At 39.1% G+C, this 26,223-nt stretch overlaps 17 non-coding genes across 17 annotated transcripts; 9 read left to right on the top strand and 8 right to left on the bottom strand.

The window, feature by feature from the left end:
* Positions 1-808: 808 nt before the first annotated feature.
* Positions 809-880, bottom strand: TRNAQ-CUG (transfer RNA glutamine (anticodon CUG)). The gene has a single exon. It is a non-coding gene; the product is annotated as a tRNA-Gln (tRNA).
* Positions 881-1,139: 259 nt separating this feature from the next.
* On the top strand, positions 1,140-1,211 carry TRNAQ-UUG (transfer RNA glutamine (anticodon UUG)). The gene has a single exon. It is a non-coding gene; the product is annotated as a tRNA-Gln (tRNA).
* A 4,687-nt stretch (positions 1,212-5,898) lies between these two features.
* Positions 5,899-5,970, top strand: TRNAQ-UUG (transfer RNA glutamine (anticodon UUG)). Its single transcript has one exon. It is a non-coding gene; the product is annotated as a tRNA-Gln (tRNA).
* A 3,356-nt stretch (positions 5,971-9,326) lies between these two features.
* On the top strand, positions 9,327-9,398 carry TRNAQ-UUG (transfer RNA glutamine (anticodon UUG)). Its single transcript has one exon. It is a non-coding gene; the product is annotated as a tRNA-Gln (tRNA).
* Positions 9,399-10,305: 907 nt separating this feature from the next.
* Positions 10,306-10,377, bottom strand: TRNAQ-CUG (transfer RNA glutamine (anticodon CUG)). The gene has a single exon. It is a non-coding gene; the product is annotated as a tRNA-Gln (tRNA).
* Positions 10,378-10,636: 259 nt separating this feature from the next.
* TRNAQ-UUG (transfer RNA glutamine (anticodon UUG)) lies at positions 10,637-10,708 on the top strand. Its single transcript has one exon. It is a non-coding gene; the product is annotated as a tRNA-Gln (tRNA).
* Positions 10,709-11,621: 913 nt separating this feature from the next.
* On the bottom strand, positions 11,622-11,693 carry TRNAQ-CUG (transfer RNA glutamine (anticodon CUG)). The gene has a single exon. It is a non-coding gene; the product is annotated as a tRNA-Gln (tRNA).
* A 3,359-nt stretch (positions 11,694-15,052) lies between these two features.
* On the bottom strand, positions 15,053-15,124 carry TRNAQ-CUG (transfer RNA glutamine (anticodon CUG)). Its single transcript has one exon. It is a non-coding gene; the product is annotated as a tRNA-Gln (tRNA).
* A 259-nt stretch (positions 15,125-15,383) lies between these two features.
* TRNAQ-UUG (transfer RNA glutamine (anticodon UUG)) lies at positions 15,384-15,455 on the top strand. Its single transcript has one exon. It is a non-coding gene; the product is annotated as a tRNA-Gln (tRNA).
* A 913-nt stretch (positions 15,456-16,368) lies between these two features.
* TRNAQ-CUG (transfer RNA glutamine (anticodon CUG)) lies at positions 16,369-16,440 on the bottom strand. Its single transcript has one exon. It is a non-coding gene; the product is annotated as a tRNA-Gln (tRNA).
* Positions 16,441-18,818: 2,378 nt separating this feature from the next.
* Positions 18,819-18,890, top strand: TRNAQ-UUG (transfer RNA glutamine (anticodon UUG)). The gene has a single exon. It is a non-coding gene; the product is annotated as a tRNA-Gln (tRNA).
* Positions 18,891-19,797: 907 nt separating this feature from the next.
* TRNAQ-CUG (transfer RNA glutamine (anticodon CUG)) lies at positions 19,798-19,869 on the bottom strand. The gene has a single exon. It is a non-coding gene; the product is annotated as a tRNA-Gln (tRNA).
* Positions 19,870-20,128: 259 nt separating this feature from the next.
* On the top strand, positions 20,129-20,200 carry TRNAQ-UUG (transfer RNA glutamine (anticodon UUG)). The gene has a single exon. It is a non-coding gene; the product is annotated as a tRNA-Gln (tRNA).
* A 913-nt stretch (positions 20,201-21,113) lies between these two features.
* Positions 21,114-21,185, bottom strand: TRNAQ-CUG (transfer RNA glutamine (anticodon CUG)). Its single transcript has one exon. It is a non-coding gene; the product is annotated as a tRNA-Gln (tRNA).
* Positions 21,186-23,554: 2,369 nt separating this feature from the next.
* Positions 23,555-23,626, top strand: TRNAQ-UUG (transfer RNA glutamine (anticodon UUG)). The gene has a single exon. It is a non-coding gene; the product is annotated as a tRNA-Gln (tRNA).
* A 1,238-nt stretch (positions 23,627-24,864) lies between these two features.
* TRNAQ-UUG (transfer RNA glutamine (anticodon UUG)) lies at positions 24,865-24,936 on the top strand. The gene has a single exon. It is a non-coding gene; the product is annotated as a tRNA-Gln (tRNA).
* A 913-nt stretch (positions 24,937-25,849) lies between these two features.
* Positions 25,850-25,921, bottom strand: TRNAQ-CUG (transfer RNA glutamine (anticodon CUG)). Its single transcript has one exon. It is a non-coding gene; the product is annotated as a tRNA-Gln (tRNA).
* Between the last annotated feature and the right edge of the window lie 302 nt (positions 25,922-26,223).

The raw sequence follows: 26,223 nt of genomic DNA on the forward strand, positions 1-26,223 counted from the left end.
TCTCTCTCTCTGCACGACATTACATTTAAATGCACTTTGGTGCCTGATACCAATACAGTGATGCAACTACATATCGTTAATGTACAATCCCTAAGGTCAATCAGAGTGGGCACCCAGATATCTCTCAGAAACATTTTCCACAGATGAATAATGTCCAACCTTAACTCTATGAAAAGAAAAATGTACACACTATGTGCAGTAGATTCTCTGTTCACTGGAACATGCAGAAACAACATTGATGTGAAAAGATTCGAAAAAGCCCTATTTTATTAACATTAAAAAATGTTATACAATTATTTTGGTGAATCATATTCACTTTCACAATCATTCCTATGTTTCAAGCAATTTGATGGTCTTATTAAATGTGTACAAAAATGTAATTCTTTGAGTTGACAAACTGTATGGAGAGCAAACTTTTTATAACTTACAAGAGTTATGAGTTCTAGAAAGTAGTGCATTTACTGATCAAGTGCCCTTGTTTAAATGTACTTACTTTATTTGGATCACACCTTTCTCGAAAGAAGAAATAAACTCTAAATTATCAGGAAACAATTCAACTGATTTTAGGGGCCTCCTGGGCTTTCAATGCAAATCGCTGAGATCAAAAGCCAGTTTAATAGCCATTATACCTTGGAGCTTTGGAGATATGAGAGTGGGCAGTTTCTTTGTGGCAAAAGAGAGTCATCCCCAGAAACTATTAATATTCTTTGGTCAAAGAAGACTGCCATCAAAGTGGGCTGTAAAGCAAAGCTATTGCTGTTATATCTATCTGCAAATGAAAGGAAACTCTAAAAGAGAAGCAGCCCCAAGGTCCCACCGAGACTTGAACTCGGATCGCTGGATTCAGAGTCCAGAGTGCTAACCATTACTCCATGGAACCCACATATTCAGTAGCATGATGCACTTCATTCTGGAAAAACAGAGCACATCAGAGAAAATATGTAATATTCCTATATCATTAGACTCCAGAGGAAGAATTTGATCCAAATGGGACATGAAGCCAATACTTTGCGATTGCACAGCATCCAACAGCAACAGTGCTGCTTCGATATAATATCAGTAAACGGTTACTATAGTTCAGTAAAAATCTTGACTGTGCCCTATATTCTCATTGCCCTTATGAAGCTCTGCTCAACAAGGGTTCCATGGTGTAATGGTTAGCACTTTGGACTTTGAATCCAGCGATCCGAGTTCAAGTCTCGGTGGAACCTCTGTCTTGCTCTAACACACTTTGTCTCCTTGTTGTCTTAAATTATAGGCCAAAGATAGTAATATTCATAAGGTTAGTGGTGTAGGGTATTCATTTTCGCTCTCACTCTCTGGCATAACTTTTCATAAAAATCCACTTGTGTGCCTAGCACCTTAACCTTTATGCATTTTTTTTAAATGTATGAACAGTGAGGTCATTCTGAGTCGATGAGCAGATCTGCATCGGAAACATACATAAAAGATTTGAAATTTTCAAACTTAACTCAATGTTAAGAAACATGCTCAATCTGTGACCCAATGGATTCTCTTTTTACTTGAAGATGCAGCAACAACATTAATAATACCATTTTGGGAAAAGCAGCTCTATTGTATCGCCATTCTCTTTCAAAATTGTTAAAGGGTTAATCCTATGAAAAGCGACCACATTCAGAATCAATGATATTAATCAAGCGTCTTAACAGTCTTTACATGTTTGTAAAATGAAGGTATCAGTTTGAGATGAAAAATAGAACGAAGAACACACTTTTCTTAATTCACAAAAGGCCTGAGGTGTATAAATACTGTTTGTACCGACCAAGGGCCCATTCGTGAATGTACTTACTTTAGTTGGATCATACCTTTCTTCAAAGAAGACATCCACAATAAACGATAAGGGAAAGGTTCGACTGATGGTAAACTCTTACAGAGATTTGAATGCAAATTATTGGATTCAACATCCATGGTGCTACCATTACACCATGGGTCTTTCACACCACAGAAAGTGGTGGGTTTCATTGTGGCTAAAGAGCGTCATCCATGGAAAATCTTTCTTTTTTCAAATGCACCCAGGGAATAATGCTATGAAAGTGGGCAACACAGCAGCGTCATTGCTATTAAAACAAGACACTGAGAGGAAAACAAACACAGTAATTCCCAAGGTCCCACCGAGATTTGAACATGGATCGCTGGAGTCAGAGTCCAGAGTGCTAACCATTACACCATGGAACCTCCATACTTAATGACATGATGAACGTCATTGCAGCAAAAAAAGAGCCTTTTAGAGAATGTATGCAATATTCTTTTATCTTATGCCTCCAGAGGAAGAATCCTATCCAAATGAGCTGTAAAGCAAAGAGTTTGCTATTGCGCAACAACCAACTAAACAGTTCCACATTTGCATAATATCCGTGGGCTAGGAATATGAGTTTGTTAAAATGATGCATGAGATCTCGATTCTCATTTCTGTTACAACTCTGTCAGGTTGCACCAGCAAGGGGCCCATGGTGTAATGGTTAACAAAGAACATTACTGAAGGGCCCCTCGGCCAGCCAGAAAGCCAAAATGGAGAGAACGGGCATGAACTGGTTGTGAATGAGCTTCAAAATGCGTTCACAGGTAATTGAACTGGTGATCTCCTCAGTTTATACACCTGGAACTCCTGTCAATAGCAACAGTCGGCAGCTGGGTTGCCAGACATTTCGTCGAAAAAAATTTGTCGACAGGACAATTGGTCGAAACCATTTGGTCGAAAACCAAATGGTCGAATTGCTTTTGTTTTTTATTTTCACATTTTTTTTGTTGGGGGGGGTTTGGGGGGGTTTGGGGGGGGCCCCCCAACCCCCTTTTTTTCTAAAAACCCCTTTTTTTCCCTAAACTACAACCTAAAAAATATATATATAAATAAATTAAAAAACGACCATTTGGCTTTCGACCAAATTACGTCGACCAAATGTCTTTCGACGAAATGTCTTTCGACGAAATGTCCGGACAGCAGCAGCTGGTCTGTGTCAGTAATGGCAATTTGATTTTGCCATTTCCACAACTCCCTAATAAATGAACAAAATGTTCCATTTGTAGGCACAGTTACATGCTATGGTATGTATACCATGCTTAATAACCACCATAGGAGGCTCAGAGCACCATCCGCATTCTTGTGTACAAAACATGTAAGGAAATAATCAGAGCTTTTGCTCTGCAGGAGTCAGGTTTCTTTAAAGCCTGACAAAGTGGCAGAGTGCCATTGTAAACTGAGGCATGATGAAACCATGCCCAAGAACCCAGGCAGGTTAAACCCTTCCACTCATGCCCCTAGGCCCCGATCGGCCACGAACGGCCAAGTCCTATAGACAGGGCAGCTGGCATGGATTATGGACACTTTTAACATAGGGTGGTTTTTCAACCTTATCTCCTCTGGGAGCAAAGCGCTGGACAGGGTTTCCTGTATGTTTTTGAGGTTTGCAGGGATCTATGTGTGGATGTTTCTTGGTGTGAAAAGCATGACACCTTTTGGGGTGACACCAGGCTCTTCTGGGAGTTAATTTGCATAATCTCTACTTTCTATTTTATGTGACATGGGCTGCAGTTACATTGTTCTGTTAATAGAGGACAACACACAGGTCATAGTTCCAAACAGGGGTGCCCGGTCTGCTTGCTAGCTTACATTTACAGTTCTATTTGGGATTCACCGCCTTTTCATAAACTGAGTACTCTTCCGGAGTATTTCTAACTTATGTAGGTGTTTTGGGGGTGTTACGTGCCTTTGTATGACTGCTGCAAACCACTTGATATTAGACATTGATTGGAAACGACATAAAAAATCCTGACACATATTGTAAGCGGACATAAAATGACCTATATTAGCTAATATAAGTAAACAGACATCACTCCCCCCTCCCCACAAAAAGGGATGTATGCGTACACAAAAAATAAAAATGAAAAACAAGCAACTACTGCAGTTAAAATCTAAAAATGTACATTCAGTTACATGATCATGACTCGGAAGGGGAAGTTAAAAAGTAAAAAAACACAAGGTAGGAGAGAGGTTAGCTTTACATGCCATGAGGGAGGAAGAGGTCTTCCAAGCACTGTTGTGTATGTTGGTCAATCCCTCTGAAACGCAAAAGGGATGTGCACATAGAAATCAAAGCAGAGTCATCCAGAGAGACTATTTAATTCTTTTTTTTTCAAATTCTCAAAAGGAAGCTGCTATCAAATTGAACTATTCATCACAGCCACTGCTAGGAAATCTATGTGCATAAAATGACAATACACCCAAAGGAAAACAAAATATAGCTATAACATGTCAGATTACTAAATTCAGAGTCCAGCCTACTAACCATTAGACCATGGAACCTAAATACTTCCGCAAATGCTGAACTTCATTATGCCAAAACAGAGGCAGTCAGAAACAATATTTAATATTGCTTAATCATATGCCTCAAGAGGAAGAATTTGATCTACATGCTCTATAAAGCACAGAGATTGCTATAGCACAACGTCAATCGACAACATCGCTGTGATTGTATGATATCAGTCAATTGGGACTATGAATCTGTAAAAATTGTAAATGTGCTCTATATTGCCATTTCTGATTCAACGCTCTCAGGTTCATCTTGCAAGGGTTCCATGGTGTAATGGTTAGCACTTTGGACTTTAAATCCAACGATCCGAGTTCAAGTCTCGGTGGAACCGTTATCTTGCTCTTACACTCCATTTTCTAATTTCTCAAATTACAATTCAACAGAGTTAATATTCAGAAGTTCAGTCGACTCAGGTAGCCGTTTTCACACTCTCTCTCTCTCTGCACGACATTACATTTAAATGCACTTTGGTGCCTGATACCAATACAGTGATGCAACTACATATCGTTAATGTACAATCCCTAAGGTCAATCAGAGTGGGCACCCAGATATCTCTCAGAAACATTTTCCACAGATGAATAATGTCCAACCTTAACTCTATGAAAAGAAAAATGTACACACTATGTGCAGTAGATTCTCTGTTCACTGGAACATGCAGAAACAACATTGATGTGAAAAGATTCGAAAAAGCCCTATTTTATTAACATTAAAAAATGTTATACAATTATTTTGGTGAATCATATTCACTTTCACAATCATTCCTATGTTTCAAGCAATTTGATGGTCTTATTAAATGTGTACAAAAATGTAATTCTTTGAGTTGACAAACTGTATGGAGAGCAAACTTTTTATAACTTACAAGAGTTATGAGTTCTAGAAAGTAGTGCATTTACTGATCAAGTGCCCTTGTTTAAATGTACTTACTTTATTTGGATCACACCTTTCTCGAAAGAAGAAATAAACTCTAAATTATCAGGAAACAATTCAACTGATTTTAGGGGCCTCCTGGGCTTTCAATGCAAATCGCTGAGATCAAAAGCCAGTTTAATAGCCATTATACCTTGGAGCTTTGGAGATATGAGAGTGGGCAGTTTCTTTGTGGCAAAAGAGAGTCATCCCCAGAAACTATTAATATTCTTTGGTCAAAGAAGACTGCCATCAAAGTGGGCTGTAAAGCAAAGCTATTGCTGTTATATCTATCTGCAAATGAAAGGAAACTCTAAAAGAGAAGCAGCCCCAAGGTCCCACCAGGACTTGAACTCGGATCGCTGGATTCAGAGTCCAGAGTGCTAACCATTACTCCATGGAACCCACATATTCAGTAGCATGATGCACTTCATTCTGGAAAAACAGAGCACATCAGAGAAAATATGTAATATTCCTATATCATTAGACTCCAGAGGAAGAATTTGATCCAAATGGGACATGAAGCCAATACTTTGCGATTGCACAGCATCCAACAGCAACAGTGCTGCTTCGATATAATATCAGTAAACGGTTACTATAGTTCAGTAAAAATCTTGACTGTGCCCTATATTCTCATTGCCCTTATGAAGCTCTGCTCAACAAGGGTTCCATGGTGTAATGGTTAGCACTTTGGACTTTGAATCCAGCGATCCGAGTTCAAGTCTCGGTGGAACCTCTGTCTTGCTCTAACACACTTTGTCTCCTTGTTGTCTTAAATTATAGGCCAAAGATAGTAATATTCATAAGGTTAGTGGTGTAGGGTATTCATTTTCGCTCTCACTCTCTGGCATAACTTTTCATAAAAATCCACTTGTGTGCCTAGCACCTTAACCTTTATGCATTTTTTTTAAATGTATGAACAGTGAGGTCATTCTGAGTCGATGAGCAGATCTGCATCGGAAACATACATAAAAGATTTGAAATTTTCAAACTTAACTCAATGTTAAGAAACATGCTCAATCTGTGACCCAATGGATTCTCTTTTTACTTGAAGATGCAGCAACAACATTAATAATACCATTTTGGGAAAAGCAGCTCTATTGTATCGCCATTCTCTTTCAAAATTGTTAAAGGGTTAATCCTATGAAAAGCGACCACATTCAGAATCAATGATATTAATCAAGCGTCTTAACAGTCTTTACATGTTTGTAAAATGAAGGTATCAGTTTGAGATGAAAAATAGAACGAAGAACACACTTTTCTTAATTCACAAAAGGCCTGAGGTGTATAAATACTGTTTGTACCGACCAAGGGCCCATTCGTGAATGTACTTACTTTAGTTGGATCATACCTTTCTTCAAAGAAGACATCCACAATAAACGATAAGGGAAAGGTTCGACTGATGGTAAACTCTTACAGAGATTTGAATGCAAATTATTGGATTCAACATCCATGGTGCTACCATTACACCATGGGTCTTTCACACCACAGAAAGTGGTGGGTTTCATTGTGGCTAAAGAGCGTCATCCATGGAAAATCTTTCTTTTTTCAAATGAACCCAGGGAATAATGCTATGAAAGTGGGCAACACAGCAGCGTCATTGCTATTAAAACAAGACACTGAGAGGAAAACAAACACAGTAATTCCCAAGGTCCCACCGAGATTTGAACATGGATCGCTGGAGTCAGAGTCCAGAGTGCTAACCATTACACCATGGAACCTCCATACTTAATGACATGATGAACGTCATTGCAGCAAAAAAAGAGCCTTTTAGAGAATGTATGCAATATTCTTTTATCTTATGCCTCCAGAGGAAGAATCCTATCCAAATGAGCTGTAAAGCAAAGAGTTTGCTATTGCGCAACAACCAACTAAACAGTTCCACATTTGCATAATATCCGTGGGCTAGGAATATGAGTTTGTTAAAATGATGCATGAGATCTCGATTCTCATTTCTGTTACAACTCTGTCAGGTTGCACCAGCAAGGGGCCCATGGTGTAATGGTTAGCAAAGAACATTACTGAAGGGCCCCTCGGCCAGCCAGAAAGCCAAAATGGAGAGAACGGGCATGAACTGGTTGTGAATGAGCTTCAAAATGCGTTCACAGGTAATTGAACTGGTGATCTCCTCAGTTTATACACCTGGAACTCCTGTCAATAGCAACAGTCGGCAGCTGGGTTGCCAGACATTTCGTCGAAAAAAATTTGTCGACAGGACAATTGGTCGAAACCATTTGGTCGAAAACCAAATGGTCGAATTGCTTTTGTTTTTTATTTTCACATTTTTTTTGGGGGGGGGGCTTGGGGGGGTCCCCCCAACCCCCTTTTTTTCTAAAAACCCCTTTTTTTCCCTAAACTACAACCTAAAAAATATATATATAAATAAATTAAAAAATCGACCATTTGGCTTTCGACCAAATTACGTCGACCAAATGTCTTTCGACGAAATGTCTTTCCACGAAATGTGCGGACAGCGGCAGCTGGTCTGTGTCAGTAATGGCAATTTGATTTTGCCATTTTCACAACTCCCTAATAAATGAACAAAATGTTCCATTTGTAGGCACAGTTACATGCTATGGTATGTATACCATGCTTAATAACCACCATAGGAGGCTCAGAGCACCATCCGCATTCTTACGTACAAAACATGTAAGGAAATAATCAGATCTTTTGCTCTGCAGGAGTCAGGCTTCTTTAAAGCCTGACAAAGTGGCAGAGTGCCATTGTAAACTGAGGCATAATGAAACCATGCCCAAGAACCTAGGCAGGTTAAACCCTTCCACACATGCCCCTAGGCCCCGAACGGCCAGATTCTATAGACAGGGCAGCTGGAATGGATTATGGACACTTTTAACATAGGGTGGTTTTTCAACCTTATCTCCTCTGGGAGCAAAGCGCTGGACAGGGTTTCCTGTACGTTTTTGAGGTTCGCAGGGATCTATGTGTGGATGTTTCTTGGTGTGAAAAGCATGACACCTTTTGGGGTGACACCAGGCTCTTCTGGGAGTTAATTTGCATAATCTCTACTTTCTATTTTATGTGACATGGGCTGCAGTTACATTGTTCTGTTAATAGAGGGCAACACACAGGTCATAGTTCCAAACAGGGGTGCACGGTCTGCTTGCTAGCTTACATTTACAGTTCTATTTGGGATTCACCGCCTTTTCATAAACTGAGTACTCTTCCGGAGTATTTCTAACTTATGTAGGTGTTTTGGGGGTGTTACGTGCCTTTGTATGACTGCTGCAAACCACTTGATATTAGACATTGATTGGAAACGACATAAAAAATCCTGACACATATTGTAAGCGGACATAAAATGACCTATATTAGCTAATATAAGTAAACAGACATCACTCCCCCCTCCCCACAAAAAGGGATGTATGCGTACACAAAAAATAAAAATGAAAAACCAGCAACTACTGCAGTTAAAATCTAAAAATGTAAATTCAGTTACATGATCATGACTCGGAAGGGGAAGTTAAAAAGTAAAACAACACAAGGTAGGAGAGAGGTTAGCTTTACATGCCATGAGGGAGGAAGAGGTCTTCCAAGCACTGTTGTGTATGTTGGTCAATCCCTCTGAAACGCAAAAGGGATGTGCACATAGAAATCAAAGCAGAGTCATCCAGAGAGACTATTTAATTCTTTTTTTTTCAAATTCTCAAAAGGAAGCTGCTATCAAATTGAACTATTCATCACAGCCACTGCTAGGAAATCTATGTGCATAAAATGACAATACACCCAAAGGAAAACAAAATATAGCTATAACATGTCAGATCACTAAATTCAGAGTCCAGCCTACTAACCATTAGACCATGGAACCTAAATACTTCCGTAAATGCTGAACTTCATTATGCCAAAACAGAGGCAGTCAGAAACAATATTTAATATTGCTTAATCATATGCCTCAAGAGGAAGAATTTGATCTACATGCTCTATAAAGCACAGAGATTGCTATAGCACAACGTCAATCGACAACATCGCTGTGTTTGTATGATATCAGTCAATTGGGACTATGAATCTGTAAAAATTGTAAATGTGCTCTATATTGCCATTTCTGATTCAACGCTCTCAGGTGCATCTTGCAAGGGTTCCATGGTGTAATGGTTAGCACTTTGGACTTTGAATCCAACGATCCGAGTTCAAGTCTCGGTGGAACCGTTATCTTGCTCTTACACTCCATTTTCTAATTTCTCAAATTACAATTCAACAGAGTTAATATTCAGAAGTTCAGTCGACTCAGGTAGCCGTTTTCACACTCTCTATTTCTCTGCACGACATTACATTTAAATGCACTTTGGTGCCTGATACCAATACAGTGATGCAACTACATATCGTTAATGAACAATCCCTAAGGTCAATCAGAGTGGGCACCCAGATATCTCTCAGAAACATTTTCCACAGATGAATAATGTCCAACCTTAACTCTATGAAAAGAAAAATGTACACACTATGTGCAGTAGATTCTCTGCTCACTGGAACATGCAGAAACAACATTGATGTGAAAAGATTGGAAAAAGCCCTATTTTATTAACATTAAAAAATGTTATACAATTATTTTGGTGAATCATATTCACTTTCACAATCATTCCTATGTTTCAAGCAATTTGATGGTCTTATTAAATGTGTAAAAAATGTAATTCTTTGAGTTGACAAACTGTATGGAGAGCAAACTTTTTATAACTTACAAGAGTTATGAGTTCTAGAAAGTAGTGCATTTACTGATCAAGTGCCCTTGTTTAAATGTACTTACTTTATTTGGATCACACCTTTCTCGAAAGAAGAAATAAGCTCTAAATTATCAGGAAACAATTCAACTGATTTTAGGGGCCTCCTGGGCTTTCAATGCAAATCGCTGAGATCAAAAGCCAGTTTAATAGCCATTATACCTTGGAGCTTTGGAGATATGAGAGTGGGCAGTTTCTTTGTGGCAAAAGAGAGTCATCCCCAGAAACTATTAATATTCTTTGGTCAAAGAAGACTGCCATCAAAGTGGGCTGTAAAGCAAAGCTATTGCTGTTATATCTATCTGCAAATGAAAGGCAACTCTAAAAGAGAAGCAGCCCCAAGGTCCCACCGAGACTTGAACTCGGATCGCTGGATTCAGAGTCCAGAGTGCTAACCATTACTCCATGGAACCCACATATTCAGTAGCATGATGCACTTCATTCTGGAAAAACAGAGCACATCAGAGAAAATATGTAATATTCCTATATCATTAGACTCCAGAGGAAGAATTTGATCCAAATGAGACATGAAGCCAATACTTTGCGATTGCACAGCATCCAACAGATACAGTGCTGCTTCGATATAATATCAGTAAACGGTTACTATAGGTCAGTAAAAATCTTGACTGTGCCCTATATTCTCATTGCCCTTATGAAGCTCTGCTCAACAAGGGTTCCATGGTGTAATGGTTAGCACTTTGGACTTTGAATCCAGCAATCCGAGTTCAAGTCTCGGTGGAACCTCTCTCTTGCTCTAACACACTTTGTCTCCTTGTTGTCTTCAATTATAGGCCAAAGATAATAATATTCATAAGGTTAGTGGTATAGGGTATTCATTTTCGCTCTCACTCTCTGGCATAACTTTTCATAAAAATCCACTTTTGTGCCTAGCACCTTAACCTTTATGCATTTTTTTTAAATGTATGAACAGTGAGGTCATTCTGAGTCGATGGGCAGATCTGCATCGGAAACATACATAAAAGATTTGAAATTTTCAAACTTAACTCAATGTTAAGAAAAATGCTCAATCTGTGACCCAATGGATTCTCTTTTTACTTGAAGATGCAGCAACAACATTAATAATACCATTTTGGGAAAAGCAGCTCTATTGTATCGCCATTCTCTTTCAAAATTGTTAAAGGGTTAATCCTATGAAAAGCGACCACATTCAGAATCAATGATATTAATCAAGCGTCTTAACAGTCTTTACATGTTTGTAAAATGAAGGTATCAGTTTGAGATGAAAAATAGAACGAAGAACACACTTTTCTTAATTCACAAAAGGCCTGAGGTGTATAAATACTGTTTGTACCGACCAAGGGCCCATTCGTGAATGTACTTACTTTAGTTGGATCATACCTTTCTTCAAAGAAGACATCCACAATAAACGATAAGGGAAAGGTTCGACTGATGGTAAACTCTTACAGAGATTTGAATGCAAATTATTGGATTCAACCTCCAGGGTGCAACCGTTACACCATGGGTCTTTCACACCACAGAAAGTGGTGGGTTTCATTGTGGCTAAAGAGCGTCATCCATGGAAAATCTTTCTTTTTTCAAATGCACCCAGGGAATAATGCTATGAAAGTGGGCGACACAGCAGCGTCATTGCTATTAAAACAAGACACTGAGAGGAAAACAAACACAGTAATTCCCAAGGTCCCACCGAGATTTGAACTCGGATCGCTGGATTCAGAGTCCAGAGTGCTAACCATTACACCATGGAACCTACATACTTAGTGACATGATGAACGTCATTGCAGCAAAAAAAGAGCCTTTTAGAGAATGTATGCAATATTCTTTTATCTTATGCCTCCAGAGGAAGAATCCTATCCAAATGAGCTGTAAAGCAAAGAGTTTGCTATTGCGCAACAACCAACTAAACAGTTCCACATTTGCATAATATCTGTGGGCTAGGAATATGAGTTTGTTAAAATGATGCATGAGATCTCGATTCTCATTTCTGTTACAACTCTGTCAGGTTGCACCAGCAAGGGGCCCATGGTGTAATGGTTAGCAAAGAACATTACTGAAGGGCCCCTCGGCCAGCCAGAAAGCCAAAATGGAGAGAACGGGCATGAACTGGTTGTGAATGAGCTTCAAAATGCGTTCACAGGTAATTGAACTGGTGATCTCCTCAGTTTATACACCTGGAACTCCTGTCAATAGCAACAGTCGGCAGCTGGGTTGCCAGACATTTCGTCGAAAAAAATTTGTCGACAGGACAATTGGTCGAAACCATTTGGTCGAAAACCAAATGGTCGAATTGCTTTTGTTTTTTATTTTCACATTTTTTTTGGGGGGGGGAGGGTTTGGGGGGGTCCCCCCAACCCCCTTTTTTTCTAAAAACCCCTTTTTTTCCCTAAACTACAACCTAAAAAATATATATATAAATAAATTAAAAAATCGACCATTTGGCTTTCGACCAAATTACGTCGACCAAATGTCTTTCGACAAAATGTCTTTCGACGAAATGTCCGGACAGCGGCAGCTGGTCTGTGTCAGTAATGGCAATTTGATTTTGCCATTTTCACAACTCCCTAATAAATGAACAAAATGTTGCATTTGTAGGCACAGTTACATGCTATGGTATGTATACCATGCTTAATAACCACCATAGGAGGCTCAGAGCACCATCCGCATTCTTACGTACAAAACATGTAAGGAAATAATCAGATCTTTTGCTCTGCAGGAGTCAGGCTTCTTTAAAGCCTGACAAAGTGGCAGAGTGCCATTGTAAACTGAGGCATGATGAAACCATGCCCAAGAACCCAGGCAGGTTAAACCCTTCCACTCATGCCCCTAGGCCCCGAATGGCCACAAACGGCCAGGTTCTATAGACAGGGCAGCTGGCATGGATTATGGACACTTTTAACATAGGGTGGTTTTTCAACCTCATCTCCTCTGGGAGCAAAGCGCTGGACAGGGTTTCCTGTACGTTGTTGAGGTTCGCAGGGATCTATGTGTGGATGTTTCTTGGTGTGAAAAGCATGACACCTTTTGGGGTGACACCAGGCTCTTCTGGGAGTTAATTTGCATAATCTCTACTTTCTATTGTATGTGACATGGGCTGCAGTTACATTGTTCTGTTAATAGAGGGCAACACACAGGTCATAGTTCCAAACAGGGGTGCACGGTCTGCTTGCTAGCTTACATTTACAGTTCTATTTGGGATTCACCGCCTTTTCATAAACTGAGTACTCTTCCGGAGTATTTCTAACTTATGTAGGTGTTTTGGGGGTGTTACGTGCCTTTGTATGACTGCTGCAAACCACTTGATATTAGACATTGATTGGAAACGACATAAAAAATCCTGACACATATTGTAAGCGGACATAAAATGACCTATATTAGCTAATATAAGTAAACAGACATCACTCCCCCCTCCCCACAAAAAGGGATGTATGCGTACACAAAAAATAAAAATGAAAAACAAGCAACTACTGCAGTTAAAATCTAAAAATGTACATTCAGTTACATGATCATGACTCGGAAGGGGAAGTTAAAAAGTAAAAAAACACAAGGTAGGAGAGAGGTTAGCTTTACATGCCATGAGGGAGGAAGAGGTCTTCCAAGCACTGTTGTGTATGTTGGTCAATCCCTCTGAAACGCAAAAGGGATGTGCACATAGAAATCAAAGCAGAGTCATCCAGAGAGACTATTTAATTCTTTTTTTTTCAAATTCTCAAAAGGAAGCTGCTATCAAATTGAACTATTCATCACAGCCACTGCTAGGAAATCTATGTGCATAAAATGACAATACACCCAAAGGAAAACAAAATATAGCTATAACATGTCAGATTACTAAATTCAGAGTCCAGCCTACTAACCATTAGACCATGGAACCTAAATACTTCCGCAAATGCTGAACTTCATTATGCCAAAACAGAGGCAGTCAGAAACAATATTTAATATTGCTTAATCATATGCCTCAAGAGGAAGAATTTGATCTACATGCTCTATAAAGCACAGAGATTGCTATAGCACAACGTCAATCGACAACATCGCTGTGTTTGTATGATATCAGTCAATTGGGACTATGAATCTGTAAAAATTGTAAATGTGCTCTATATTGCCATTTCTGATTCAACGCTCTCAGGTGCATCTTGCAAGGGTTCCATGGTGTCATGGTTAGCACTTTGGACTTTGAATCCAACGATTTTCAAGTCTCGGTGGAACCGTTATCTTGCTCTTACACTCCATTTTCTAATTTCTCAAATTACAATTCAACAGAGTTAATATTCAGAAGTTCAGTCGACTCAGGTAGCCGTTTTCACACTCTCTCTCTCTCTGCACGACATTACATTTAAATGCACTTTGGTGCCTGATACCAATACAGTGATGCAACTACATATCGTTAATGTACAATCCCTAAGGTCAATCAGAGTGGGCACCCAGATATCTCTCAGAAACATTTTCCACAGATGAATAATGTCCAACCTTAACTCTATGAAAAGAAAAATGTACACACTATGTGCAGTAGATTCTCTGCTCACTGGAACATGCAGAAACAACATTGATGTGAAAAGATTGGAAAAAGCCCTATTTTATTAACATTAAAAAATGTTATACAATTATTTTGGTGAATCATATTCACTTTCACAATCATTCCTATGTTTCAAGCAATTTGATGGTCTTATTAAATGTGTAAAAAATGTAATTCTTTGAGTTGACAAACTGTATGGAGAGCAAACTTTTTATAACTTACAAGAGTTATGAGTTCTAGAAAGTAGTGCATTTACTGATCAAGTGCCCTTGTTTAAATGTACTTACTTTATTTGGATCACACCTTTCTCGAAAGAAGAAATAAACTCTAAATTATCAGGAAACAATTCAACTGATTTTAGGGGCCTCCTGGGCTTTCAATGCAAATCGCTGAGATCAAAAGCCAGTTTAATAGCCATTATACCTTGGAGCTTTGGAGATATGAGAGTGGGCAGTTTCTTTGTGGCAAAAGAGAGTCATCCCCAGAAACTATTAATATTCTTTGGTCAAAGAAGACTGCCATCAAAGTGGGCTGTAAAGCAAAGCTATTGCTGTTATATCTATCTGCAAATGAAAGGCAACTCTAAAAGAGAAGCAGCCCCAAGGTCCCACCGAGACTTGAACTCGGATCGCTGGATTCAGAGTCCAGAGTGCTAACCATTACTCCATGGAACCCACATATTCAGTAGCATGATGCACTTCATTCTGGAAAAACAGAGCACATCAGAGAAAATATGTAATATTCCTATATCATTAGACTCCAGAGGAAGGATTTGATCCAAATGAGACATGAAGCAAATACTTTGCGATTGCACAGCATCCAACAGCAACAGTGCTGCTTCGATACAATATCAGTAAACGGTTACTATAGGTCAGTAAAAATCTTGACTGTGCCCTATATTCTCATTGCCCTTATGAAGCTCTGCTCAACGAGGGTTCCATGGTGTAATGGTTAGCACTTTGGACTTTGAATCCGGCGATTCGAGTTCAAGTCTCGGTGGAACCTCTCTCTTGCTCTAACACACTTTGTCTCCTTGTTGTCTTAAATTATAGGCCAAAGATAGTAATATTCATAAGGTTAGTGGTGTAGGGTATTCATTTTCGCTCTCACTCTCTGGCATAACTTTTCATAAAAATCCACTTTTGTGCCTAGCAACTTAACCATTATGCATTTTTTTTAAATGTATGAACAGTGAGGTCATTCTGAGTCGATGGGCAGATCTGCATCGGAAACATACATAAAAGATTTGAAATTTTCAAACTTAACTCAATGTTAAGAAACATGCTCAATCTGTGACCCAATGGATTCTCTTTTTACTTGAAGATGCAGCAACAACATTAATAATACCATTTTGGGAAAAGCAGCTCTATTGTATCGCCATTCTCTTTCAAAATTGTTAAAGGGTTAATCCTATGAAAAGCGACCACATTCAGAATCAATGGTATTAATCAAGCGTCTTAACAGTCTTTACATGTTTGTAAAATGAAGGTATCAGTTTGAGATGAAAAATAGAACGAAGAACACACTTTTCTTAATTCACAAAAGGCCTGAGGTGTATAAATACTGTTTGTACCGACCAAGGGCCCATTCGTGAATGTACTTACTTTAGTTGGATCATACCTTTCTTCAAAGAAGACATCCACAATAAACGATAAGGGAAAGGTTCGACTGATGGTAAACTCTTACAGAGATTTGAATGCAAATTATTGGATTCAACCTCCAGGGTGCTACCATTACACCATGGGTCTTTCACACCACAGAAAGTGGTGGGTTTCATTGTGGCTAAAGAGCGTCATCCATGGAAAATCTTTCTTTCTTCAAATGCACCCAGGGAATAATGCTATGAAAGTGGGCGACACAGCAGCGCCATTGCTATTAAAACAAGACACTGAGAGGAAAACAAACACAGTAATTCCCAAGGTCCCACCGAGATTTGAACTCGGATCGCTGGATTCAGAGTCCAGAGTGCTAACCAATACACCCTGGAACCTACATACTTAGTGACATGATGAACGTCATTGCAGCAAAAAAAGAGCCTTTTAGAGAATGTATGCAATATTCTTTTATCTTATGCCTCCAGAGGAAGAATCCTATCCAAATGAGCTGTAAAGCAAAGAGTTTGCTATTGCGCAACAACCAACTAAACAGTTCCACATTTGCATAATATCCGTGGGCTAGGAATATGAGTTTGTTAAAATGATGCATGAGATCTCGATTCTCATTTCTGTTTCAACTCTGTCAGGTTGCACCAGCAAGGGTCTCATGGTGTAATGGTTAGCAAAGAACATTACTGAAGGGCCCCTCGGCCAGCCAGAAAGCCAAAATGGAGAGAACGGGCATGAACTGGTTGTGAATGAGCTTCAAAATGCGTTCACAGGTAATTGAACTGGTGATCTCCTCAGTTTATACACCTGGAACTCTTGTCAATAGCAACAGTCGGCAGCTGGGTTGCCAGACATTTCGTCGAAAAAAATGTGTCGACAGGACAATTGGTTGAAACCATTTGGTCGAAAACCAAATGGTCGAATTGCTTTTGTTTTTTATTTTCACATTTTTTTGGGGGGGGGGTTTGGGGGGGTCCCACAACCCCCTTTTTTTCTAAAAACCCCTTTATTCCCTAAACTACAACCTAAAAAATATATATATAAATAAATTAAAAAATCGACTATTTGGCTTTCGACCAAATTACGTCGACCAAATGTCTTTCGACGAAATGTCTTCCGACGAAATGTCCGGACAGCGGCAGCTGGTCTGTGTCAGTAATGGCAATTTGATTTAGCCATTTTCACAACTCCCTAATAAAAGAACAAAATGTTCCATTTGTATTCACAGTTACATGCTATGGTATGTATACCATGCTTGATAACCACCATAGGAGGCTCAGAGCACCATCCGCATTCTTACGTACAAAACATGTAAGGAAATAATCAGATCTTTTGCTCTGCAGGAGTCAAGCTTCTTTAAAGCCTGACAAAGTGGCAGAGTGCCATTGTAAACTGAGGCATGATGAAACCATGCCCAAGAACCCAGGCAGGTTAAACCCTTCCACTCATGCCCCTATGCCCCGAAGGGCCATGAACTGCCAGGTTCTATAGACAGGGCAGCTGGCATGGATTATGGACACTTTTAACATAGGGTGGTTTTTCAACCTTATCTCCTCTGGGAGCAAAGCGCTGGACAGGGTTTCCTGTACGTTTTTGAGGTTCGCAGGGATCTATGTGTGAATGTTTCTTGGTGTGAAAAGCATGACACCTTTTGGGGTGACACCAGGCTCTTCTGGGAGTTAATTTGCATAATCTCTACTTTCTATTTTATGTGACATGGGCTGCAGTTACATTGTTCTGTTAATAGAGGGCAACACACAGGTCATAGTTCCAAACAGGGGTGCACGGTCTGCTTGCTAGCTTACATTTACAGTTCTATTTGGGATTCACCGCCTTTTCATAAACTGAGTACTCTTCCGGAGTATTTCTAACTTATGTAGGTGTTTTGGGGGTGTTACGTGCCTTTGTATGACTGCTGCAAACCACTTGATATTAGACATTGATTGGAAACGACATAAAAAATCCTGACACATATTGTAAGCGGACATAAAATGACCTATATTAGCTAATATAAGTAAACAGACATCACTCCCCCCTCCCCACAAAAAGGGATGTATGCGTACACAAAAAATAAAAATGAAAAACCAGCAACTACTGCAGTTAAAATCTAAAAATGTAAATTCAGTTACATGATCATGACTCGGAAGGGGAAGTTAAAAAGTAAAAAAACACAAGGTAGGAGAGAGGTTAGCTTTACATGCCATGAGGGAGGAAGAGGTCTTCCAAGCACTGTTGTGTATGTTGGTCAATCCCTCTGAAACGCAAAAGGGATGTGCACATAGAAATCAAAGCAGAGTCATCCAGAGAGACTATTTAATTCTTTTTTTTTCAAATTCTCAAAAGGAAGCTGCTATCAAATTGAACTATTCATCACAGCCACTGCTAGGAAATCTATGTGCATAAAATGACAATACACCCAAAGGAAAACAAAATATAGCTATAACATGTCAGATTACTAAATTCAGAGTCCAGCCTACTAACCATTAGACCATGGAACCTAAATACTTCCGCAAATGCTGAACTTCATTATGCCAAAACAGAGGCAGTCAGAAACAATATTTAATATTGCTTAATCATATGCCTCAAGAGGAAGAATTTGATCTACATGCTCTATAAAGCACAGAGATTGCTATAGCACAACGTCAATCGACAACATCGCTGTGTTTGTATGATATCAGTCAATTGGGACTATGAATCTGTAAAAATTGTAAATGTGCTCTATATTGCCATTTCTGATCCAACGCTCTCAGGTGCATCTTGCAAGGGTTCCATGGTGTAATGGTTAGCACTTTGGACTTTGAATCCAACGATCCGAGTTCAAGTCTCGGTGGAACCGTTATCTTGCTCTTACACTCCATTTTCTAATTTCTCAAATTACAATTCAACAGAGTTAATATTCAGAAGTTCAGTCGACTCAGGTAGCCGTTTTCACACTCTCTCTCTCTCTGCACGACATTACATTTAAATGCACTTTGGTGCCTGATACCAATACAGTGATGCAACTACATATCGTTAATGTACAATCCCTAAGGTCAATCAGAGTGGGCACCCAGATATCTCTCAGAAACATTTTCCACAGATGAATAATGTCCAACCTTAACTCTATGAAAAGAAAAATGTACACACTATGTGCAGTAGATTCTCTGCTCACTGGAACATGCAGAAACAACATTGATGTGAAAAGATTGGAAAAAGCCCTATTTTATTAACATTAAAAAATGTTATACAATTATTTTGGTGAATCATATTCACTTTCACAATCATTCCTATGTTTCAAGCAATTTGATGGTCTTATTAAATGTGTAAAAAATGTAATTCTTTGAGTTGACAAACTGTATGGAGAGCAAACTTTTTATAACTTACAAGAGTTATGAGTTCTATAAAGTAGTGCATTTACTGATCAAGTGCCCTTGTTTAAATGTACTTACTTTATTTGGATCACACCTTTCTCGAAAGAAGAAATAAACTCTAAATTATCAGGAAACAATTCAACTGATTTTAGGGGCCTCCTGGGCTTTCAATGCAAATCGCTGAGATCAAAAGCCAGTTTAATAGCCATTATACCTTGGAGCTTTGGAGATATGAGAGTGGGCAGTTTCTTTGTGGCAAAAGAGAGTCATCCCCAGAAACTATTAATATTCTTTGGTCAAAGAAGACTGCCATCAAAGTGGGCTGTAAAGCAAAGCTATTGCTGTTATATCTATCTGCAAATGAAAGGCAACTCTAAAAGAGAAGCAGCCCCAAGGTCCCACCGAGACTTGAACTCGGATCGCTGGATTCAGAGTCCAGAGTGCTAACCATTACTCCATGGAACCCACATATTCAGTATCATGATGCACTTCATTCTGGAAAAACAGAGCACATCAGAGAAAATATGTAATATTCCTATATCATTAGACTCCAGAGGAAGAATTTGATCCAAATGAGACATGAAGCCAATACTTTGCGATTGCACAGCATCCAACAGCAACAGTGCTGCTTCGATATAATATCAGTAAACGGTTACTATAGGTCAGTAAAAATCTTGACTGTGCCCTATATTCTCATTGCCCTTATGAAGCTCTGCTCAACAAGGGTTCCATGGTGTAATGGTTAGCACTTTGGACTTTGAATCCAGCGATCCGAGTTCAAGTCTCGGTGGAACCTCTGTCTTGCTCTAACACACTTTGTCTCCTTGTTGTCTTAAATTATAAGCCAAAGATAGTAATATTCATAAGGTTAGTGGTGTAGGGTATTCATTTTCGCTCTCACTCTCTGGCATAACTTTTCATAAAAATCCACTTTTGTGCCTAGCACCTTAACCTTTATGCATTTTTTTTAAATGTATGAACAGTGAGGTCATTCTGAGTCGATGGGCAGATCTGCATCGGAAACATACATAAAAGATTTGAAATTTTCAAACTTAACTCAATGTTAAGAAACATGCTCAATCTGTGACCCAATGGATTCTCTTTTTACTTGAAGATGCAGCAACAACATTAATAATACCATTTTGGGAAAAGCAACTCTATTGTATCGCCATTCTCTTTCAAAATTGTTAAAGGGTTAATCCTATGAAAAGCGACCACATTCAGAATCAATGATATTAATCAAGCGTCTTAACAGTCTTTACATGTTTGTAAAATGAAGGTATCAGTTTGAGATGAAAAATAGAACGAAGAACACACTTTTCTTAATTCACAAAAGGCCTGAGGTGTATAAATACTGTTTGTACCGACCAAGGGCCCATTCGTGAATGTACTTACTTTAGTTGGATCATACCTTTCTTCAAAGAAGACATCCACAATAAACGATAAGGGAAAGGTTCGACTGATGGTAAACTCTTACAGAGATTTGAATGCAAATTATTGGATTCAACCTCCAGGGTGCTACCATTACACCATGGGTCTTTCACACCACAGAAAGTGGTGGGTTTCATTGTGGCTAAAGAGCGTCATCCATGGAAAATCTTTCTTTCTTCAAATGCACCCAGGGAATAATGCTATGAAAGTGGGCGACACAGCAGCGTCATTGCTATTAAAACAAGACACTGAGAGGAAAACAAACACAGTTATTCCCAAGGTCCCACCGAGATTTGAACTCGGATCACTGGATTCAGAGTCCAGGGTGCTAACCATTACACCATGGAACCTACATACTTAGTGACATGATGAACGTCATTGCAGCAAAAAAAGAGCCTTTTAGAGAATGTATGCAATATTCTTTTATCTTATGCCTCCAGAGGAAGAATCCTATCCAAATGAGCTGTAAAGCAAAGAGTTTGCTATTGCGCAACAACCAACTAAACAGTTCCACATTTGCATAATATCCGTGGGCTAGGAATATGAGTTTGTTAAAATGATGCATGAGATCTCGATTCTCATTTCTGTTACAACTCTGTCAGGTTGCACCAGCAAGGGGCCCATGGTGTAATGGTTAGCAAAGAACATTACTGAAGGGCCCCTCGGCCAGCCAGAAAGCCAAAATGGAGAGAACGGGCATGAACTGGTTGTGAATGAGCTTCAAAATGCGTTCACAGGTAATTGAACTGGTGATCTCCTCAGTTTATACACCTGGAACTCCTGCAAATAGCAACAGTCGGCAGCTGGGTTGCCAGACATTTCGTCGAAAAAAATTTGTCGACAGGACAATTGGTCGAAACCATTTGGTCGAAAACCAAATGGTCGAATTGCTTTTGTTTTTTATTTTCACATTTTTTTTTGTTTGGGGGGGGTTTGGGGGAGTCCCCCCAACCCCCTTTTTTTCTAAAAACCCCTTTTTTTCCCTAAACTACAACCTAAAAAATATATATATAAATAAATTAAAAAATCGACCATTTGGCTTTCGACCAAATTACGTCGACCAAATGTCTTTCGACGAAATGTCCGGACAGCGGCAGCTGGTCTGTGTCAGTAATGGCAATTTGATTTAGCCATTTTCACAACTCCCTAATAAATGAACAAAATGTTCCATTTTTAGGCACAGTTACATGCTATGGTATGTATACCATGCTTAATAACCACCATAGGAGGCTCAGAGCACCATCCGCATTCTTACGTACAAAACATGTAAGGAAATAATCAGATCTTTTGCTCTGCAGGAGTCAGGCTTCTTTAAAGCCTGACAAAGTGGCAGAGTGCCATTGTAAACTGAGGCATGATGAAACCATGCCCAAGAACCCAGGCAGGTTAAACCCTTCCACTCATGCCCCTAGGCCCCGAATGGCCACGAACGGCCAGGTTCTATAGACAGGGCAGCTGGCATGGATTATGGACACTTTTAACATAGGGTGGTTTTTCAACCTCATCTCCTCTGGGAGCAAAGCGCTGGACAGGGTTTCCTGTACGTTTTTGAGGTTCGCAGGGATCTATGTGTGGATGTTTCTTGGTGTGAACAGCATGACACCTTTTGGGGTGACACCAGGCTCTTCTGGGAGTTAATTTGCATAATCTCTACTTTCTATTTTATGTGACATGGGCTGCAGTTACATTGTTCTGTTAATAGAGGGCAACACACAGGTCATAGTTCCAAACAAGGGTGCACGGTCTGCTTGCTAGCTTACATTTACAGTTCTATTTGGGATTCACCGCCTTTTCATAAACTGAGTACTCTTCCGGAGTATTTCTAACTTATGTAGGTGTTTTGGGGGTGTTACGTGCCTTTGTATGACTGCTGCAAACCACTTGATATTAGACATTGATTGGAAACGACATAAAAAATCCTGACACATATTGTAAGCGGACATAAAATGACCTATATTAGCTAATATAAGTAAACAGACATCACTCCCCCCTCCCCACAAAAAGGGATGTATGCGTACACAAAAAATAAAAATGAAAAACCAGCAACTACTGCAGTTAAAATCTAAAAATGTAAATTCAGTTACATGATCATGACTCGGAAGGGGAAGTTAAAAAGTAAAAAAACACAAGGTAGGAGAGAGGTTAGATTTACATGCCATGAGGGAGGAAGAGGTCTTCCAAGCACTGTTGTGTATGTTGGTCAATCCCTCTGAAACGCAAAAGGGATGTGCACATAGAAATCAAAGCAGAGTCATCCAGAGAGACTATTTAATTCTTTTTTTTTCAAATTCTCAAAAGGAAGCTGCTATCAAATTGAACTATTCATCACAGCCACTGCTAGGAAATCTATGTGCATAAAATGACAATACACCCAAAGGAAAACAAAATATAGCTATAACATGTCAGATTACTAAATTCAGAGTCCAGCCTACTAACCATTAGACCATGGAACCTAAATACTTCCGCAAATGCTGAACTTCATTATGTCAAAACAGAGGCAGTCAGAAACAATATTTAATATTGCTTAATCATATGCCTCAAGAGGAAGAATTTGATCTACATGCTCTATAAAGCACAGAGATTGCTATAGCACAACGTCAATCGACAACATCGCTGTGTTTGTATGATATCAGTCAATTGGGACTATGAATCTGTAAAAATTGTAAATGTGCTCTATATTGCCATTTCTGATTCAACGCTCTCAGGTGCATCTTGCAAGGGTTCCATGGTGTAATGGTTAGCACTTTGGACTTTGAATCCAACGATCAGAGTTCAAGTCTCGGTGGAACCGTTATCTTGCTCTTACACTCCATTTTCTAATTTCTCAAATTACAATTCAACAGAGTTAATATTCAGAAGTTCAGTCGACTCAGGTAGCCGTTTTCACACTCTCTCTCTCTCTGCACGACATTACATTTAAATGCACTTTGGTGCCTGATACCAATACAGTGATGCAACTACATATTGTTAATGTACAATCCCTAAGGTCAATCAGAGTGGGCACCCAGATATCTCTCAGAAACATTTTCCACAGATGAATAATGTCCAACCTTAACTCTATGAAAAGAAAAATGTACACACTATGTGCAGTAGATTCTCTGCTCACTGGAACATGCAGAAACAACATTGATGTGAAAAGATTGGAAAAAGCCCTATTTTATTAACATTAAAAAATGTTATACAATTATTTTGGTGAATCATATTCACTTTCACAATCATTCCTATGTTTCAAGCAATTTGATGGTCTTATTAAATGTGTAAAAAATGTAATTCTTTGAGTTGACAAACTGTATGGAGAGCAAACTTTTTATAACTTACAAGAGTTATGAGTTCTAGAAAGTAGTGCATTTACTGATCAAGTGCCCTTGTTTAAATGTACTTACTTTATTTAGATCACACCTTACTCGAAAGAAGAAATAAACTCTAAATTATCAGGAAACAATTCAACTGATTTTAGGGGCCTCCTGGGCTTTCAATGCAAATCGCTGAGATCAAAAGCCAGTTTAATAGCCATTATACCTTGGAGCTTTGGAGATATGAGAGTGGGCAGTTTCTTTGTGGCAAAAGAGAGTCATGCCCAGAAACTATTAATATTCTTTGGTCAAAGAAGACTGCCATCAAAGTGGGCTGTAAAGCAAAGCTATTGCTGTTATATCTATCTGCAAATGAAAGGCAACACTAAAAGAGAAGCAGCCCCAAGGTCCCACCGAGACTTGAACTCGGATCGCTGGATTCAGAGTCCAGAGTGCTAACCATTACTCCGTGGAACCCACATATTCAGTATCATGATGCACTTCCTTCTGGAAAAACAGAGCACATCAGAGAAAATATGTAATATTCCTATATCATTAGACTCCAGAGGAAGAATTTGATCCAAATGAGACATGAAGCCAATACTTTGCGATTGCACAGCATCCAACAGCAACAGTGCTGCTTCGATATAATATCAGTAAACGGTTACTATAGGTCAGTAAAAATCTTGACTGTGCCCTATATTCTCATTGCCCTTATGAAGCTCTGCTCAACAAGGGTTCCATGGTGTAATGGTTAGCACTTTGGACTTTGAATCCAGCGATCCGAGTTCAAGTCTTGGTGGAACCTCTGTCTTGCTCTAACACACTTTGTCTCCTTGTTGTCTTAAATTATAGGCCAAAGATAGTAATATTCATAAGGTTAGTGGTGTAGGGTATTCATTTTCGCTCTCACTCTCTGGCATAACTTTTCATAAAAATCCACTTTTGTGCCTAGCACCTTAACCTTTATGCATTTTTTTTAAATGTATGAACAGTGAGGTCATTCTGAGTCGATGGGCAGATATGCATCGGAAACATACATAAAAGATTTGAAATTTTCAAACTTAACTCAATGTTAAGAAACATGCTCAATCTGTGACCCAATGGATTCTCTTTTTACTTGAAGATGCAGCAACAACATTAATAATACCATTTTGGGAAAAGCAGCTCTATTGTATCGCCATTCTCTTTCAAAATTGTTAAAGGGTTAATCCTATGAAAAGCGACCACATTCAGAATCAATGATATTAATCAAGCGTCTTAACAGTCTTTACATGTTTGTAAAATGAAGGTATCAGTTTGAGATGAAAAATAGAACGAAGAACACACTTTTCTTAATTCACAAAAGGCCTGAGGTGTATAAATACTGTTTGTACCGACCAAGGGCCCATTCGTGAATGTACTTATTTTAGTTGGATCATACCTTTCTTCAAAGAAGACATCCACAATAAACGATAAGGGAAAGGTTCGACTGATGGTAAACTCTTACAGAGATTTGAATGCAAATTATTGGATTCAACCTCCAGGGTGCTACCATTACACCATGGGTCTTTCACACCACAGAAAGTGGTGGGTTTCATTGTGGCTAAAGAGCGTCATCCATGGAAAATCTTTCTTTTTTCAAATGCACCCAGGGAATAATGCTATGAAAGTGGGCGACACAGCAGCGTCATTGCTATTAAAACAAGACACTGAGAGGAAAACAAACACAGTAATTCCCAAGGTCCCACCGAGATTTGAACTCGGATCGCTGGATTCAGAGTCCAGGGTGCTAACCATTACACCATGGAACCTACATACTTAGTGACATGATGAACGTCATTGCAGCAAAAAAAGAGCCTTTTAGAGAATGTATGCAATATTCTTTTATCTTATGCCTCCAGAGGAAGAATCCTATCCAAATGAGCTGTAAAGCAAAGAGTTTGCTATTGCGCAACAACCAACTAAACAGTTCCACATTTGCATAATATCCGTGGGCTAGGAATATGAGTTTGTTAAAATGATGCATGAGATCTCGATTCTCATTTCTGTTACAACTCTGTCAGGTTGCACCAGCAAGGGGCCCATGGTGTAATGGTTAGCAAAGAACATTACT

This window comes from Ambystoma mexicanum, chromosome 5p (genome assembly GCF_040938575.1).
Source record: "Ambystoma mexicanum isolate Mex_15411 chromosome 5p, UKY_AmexF1_1, whole genome shotgun sequence".
NCBI lineage: Eukaryota > Metazoa > Chordata > Amphibia > Caudata > Ambystomatidae > Ambystoma > Ambystoma mexicanum.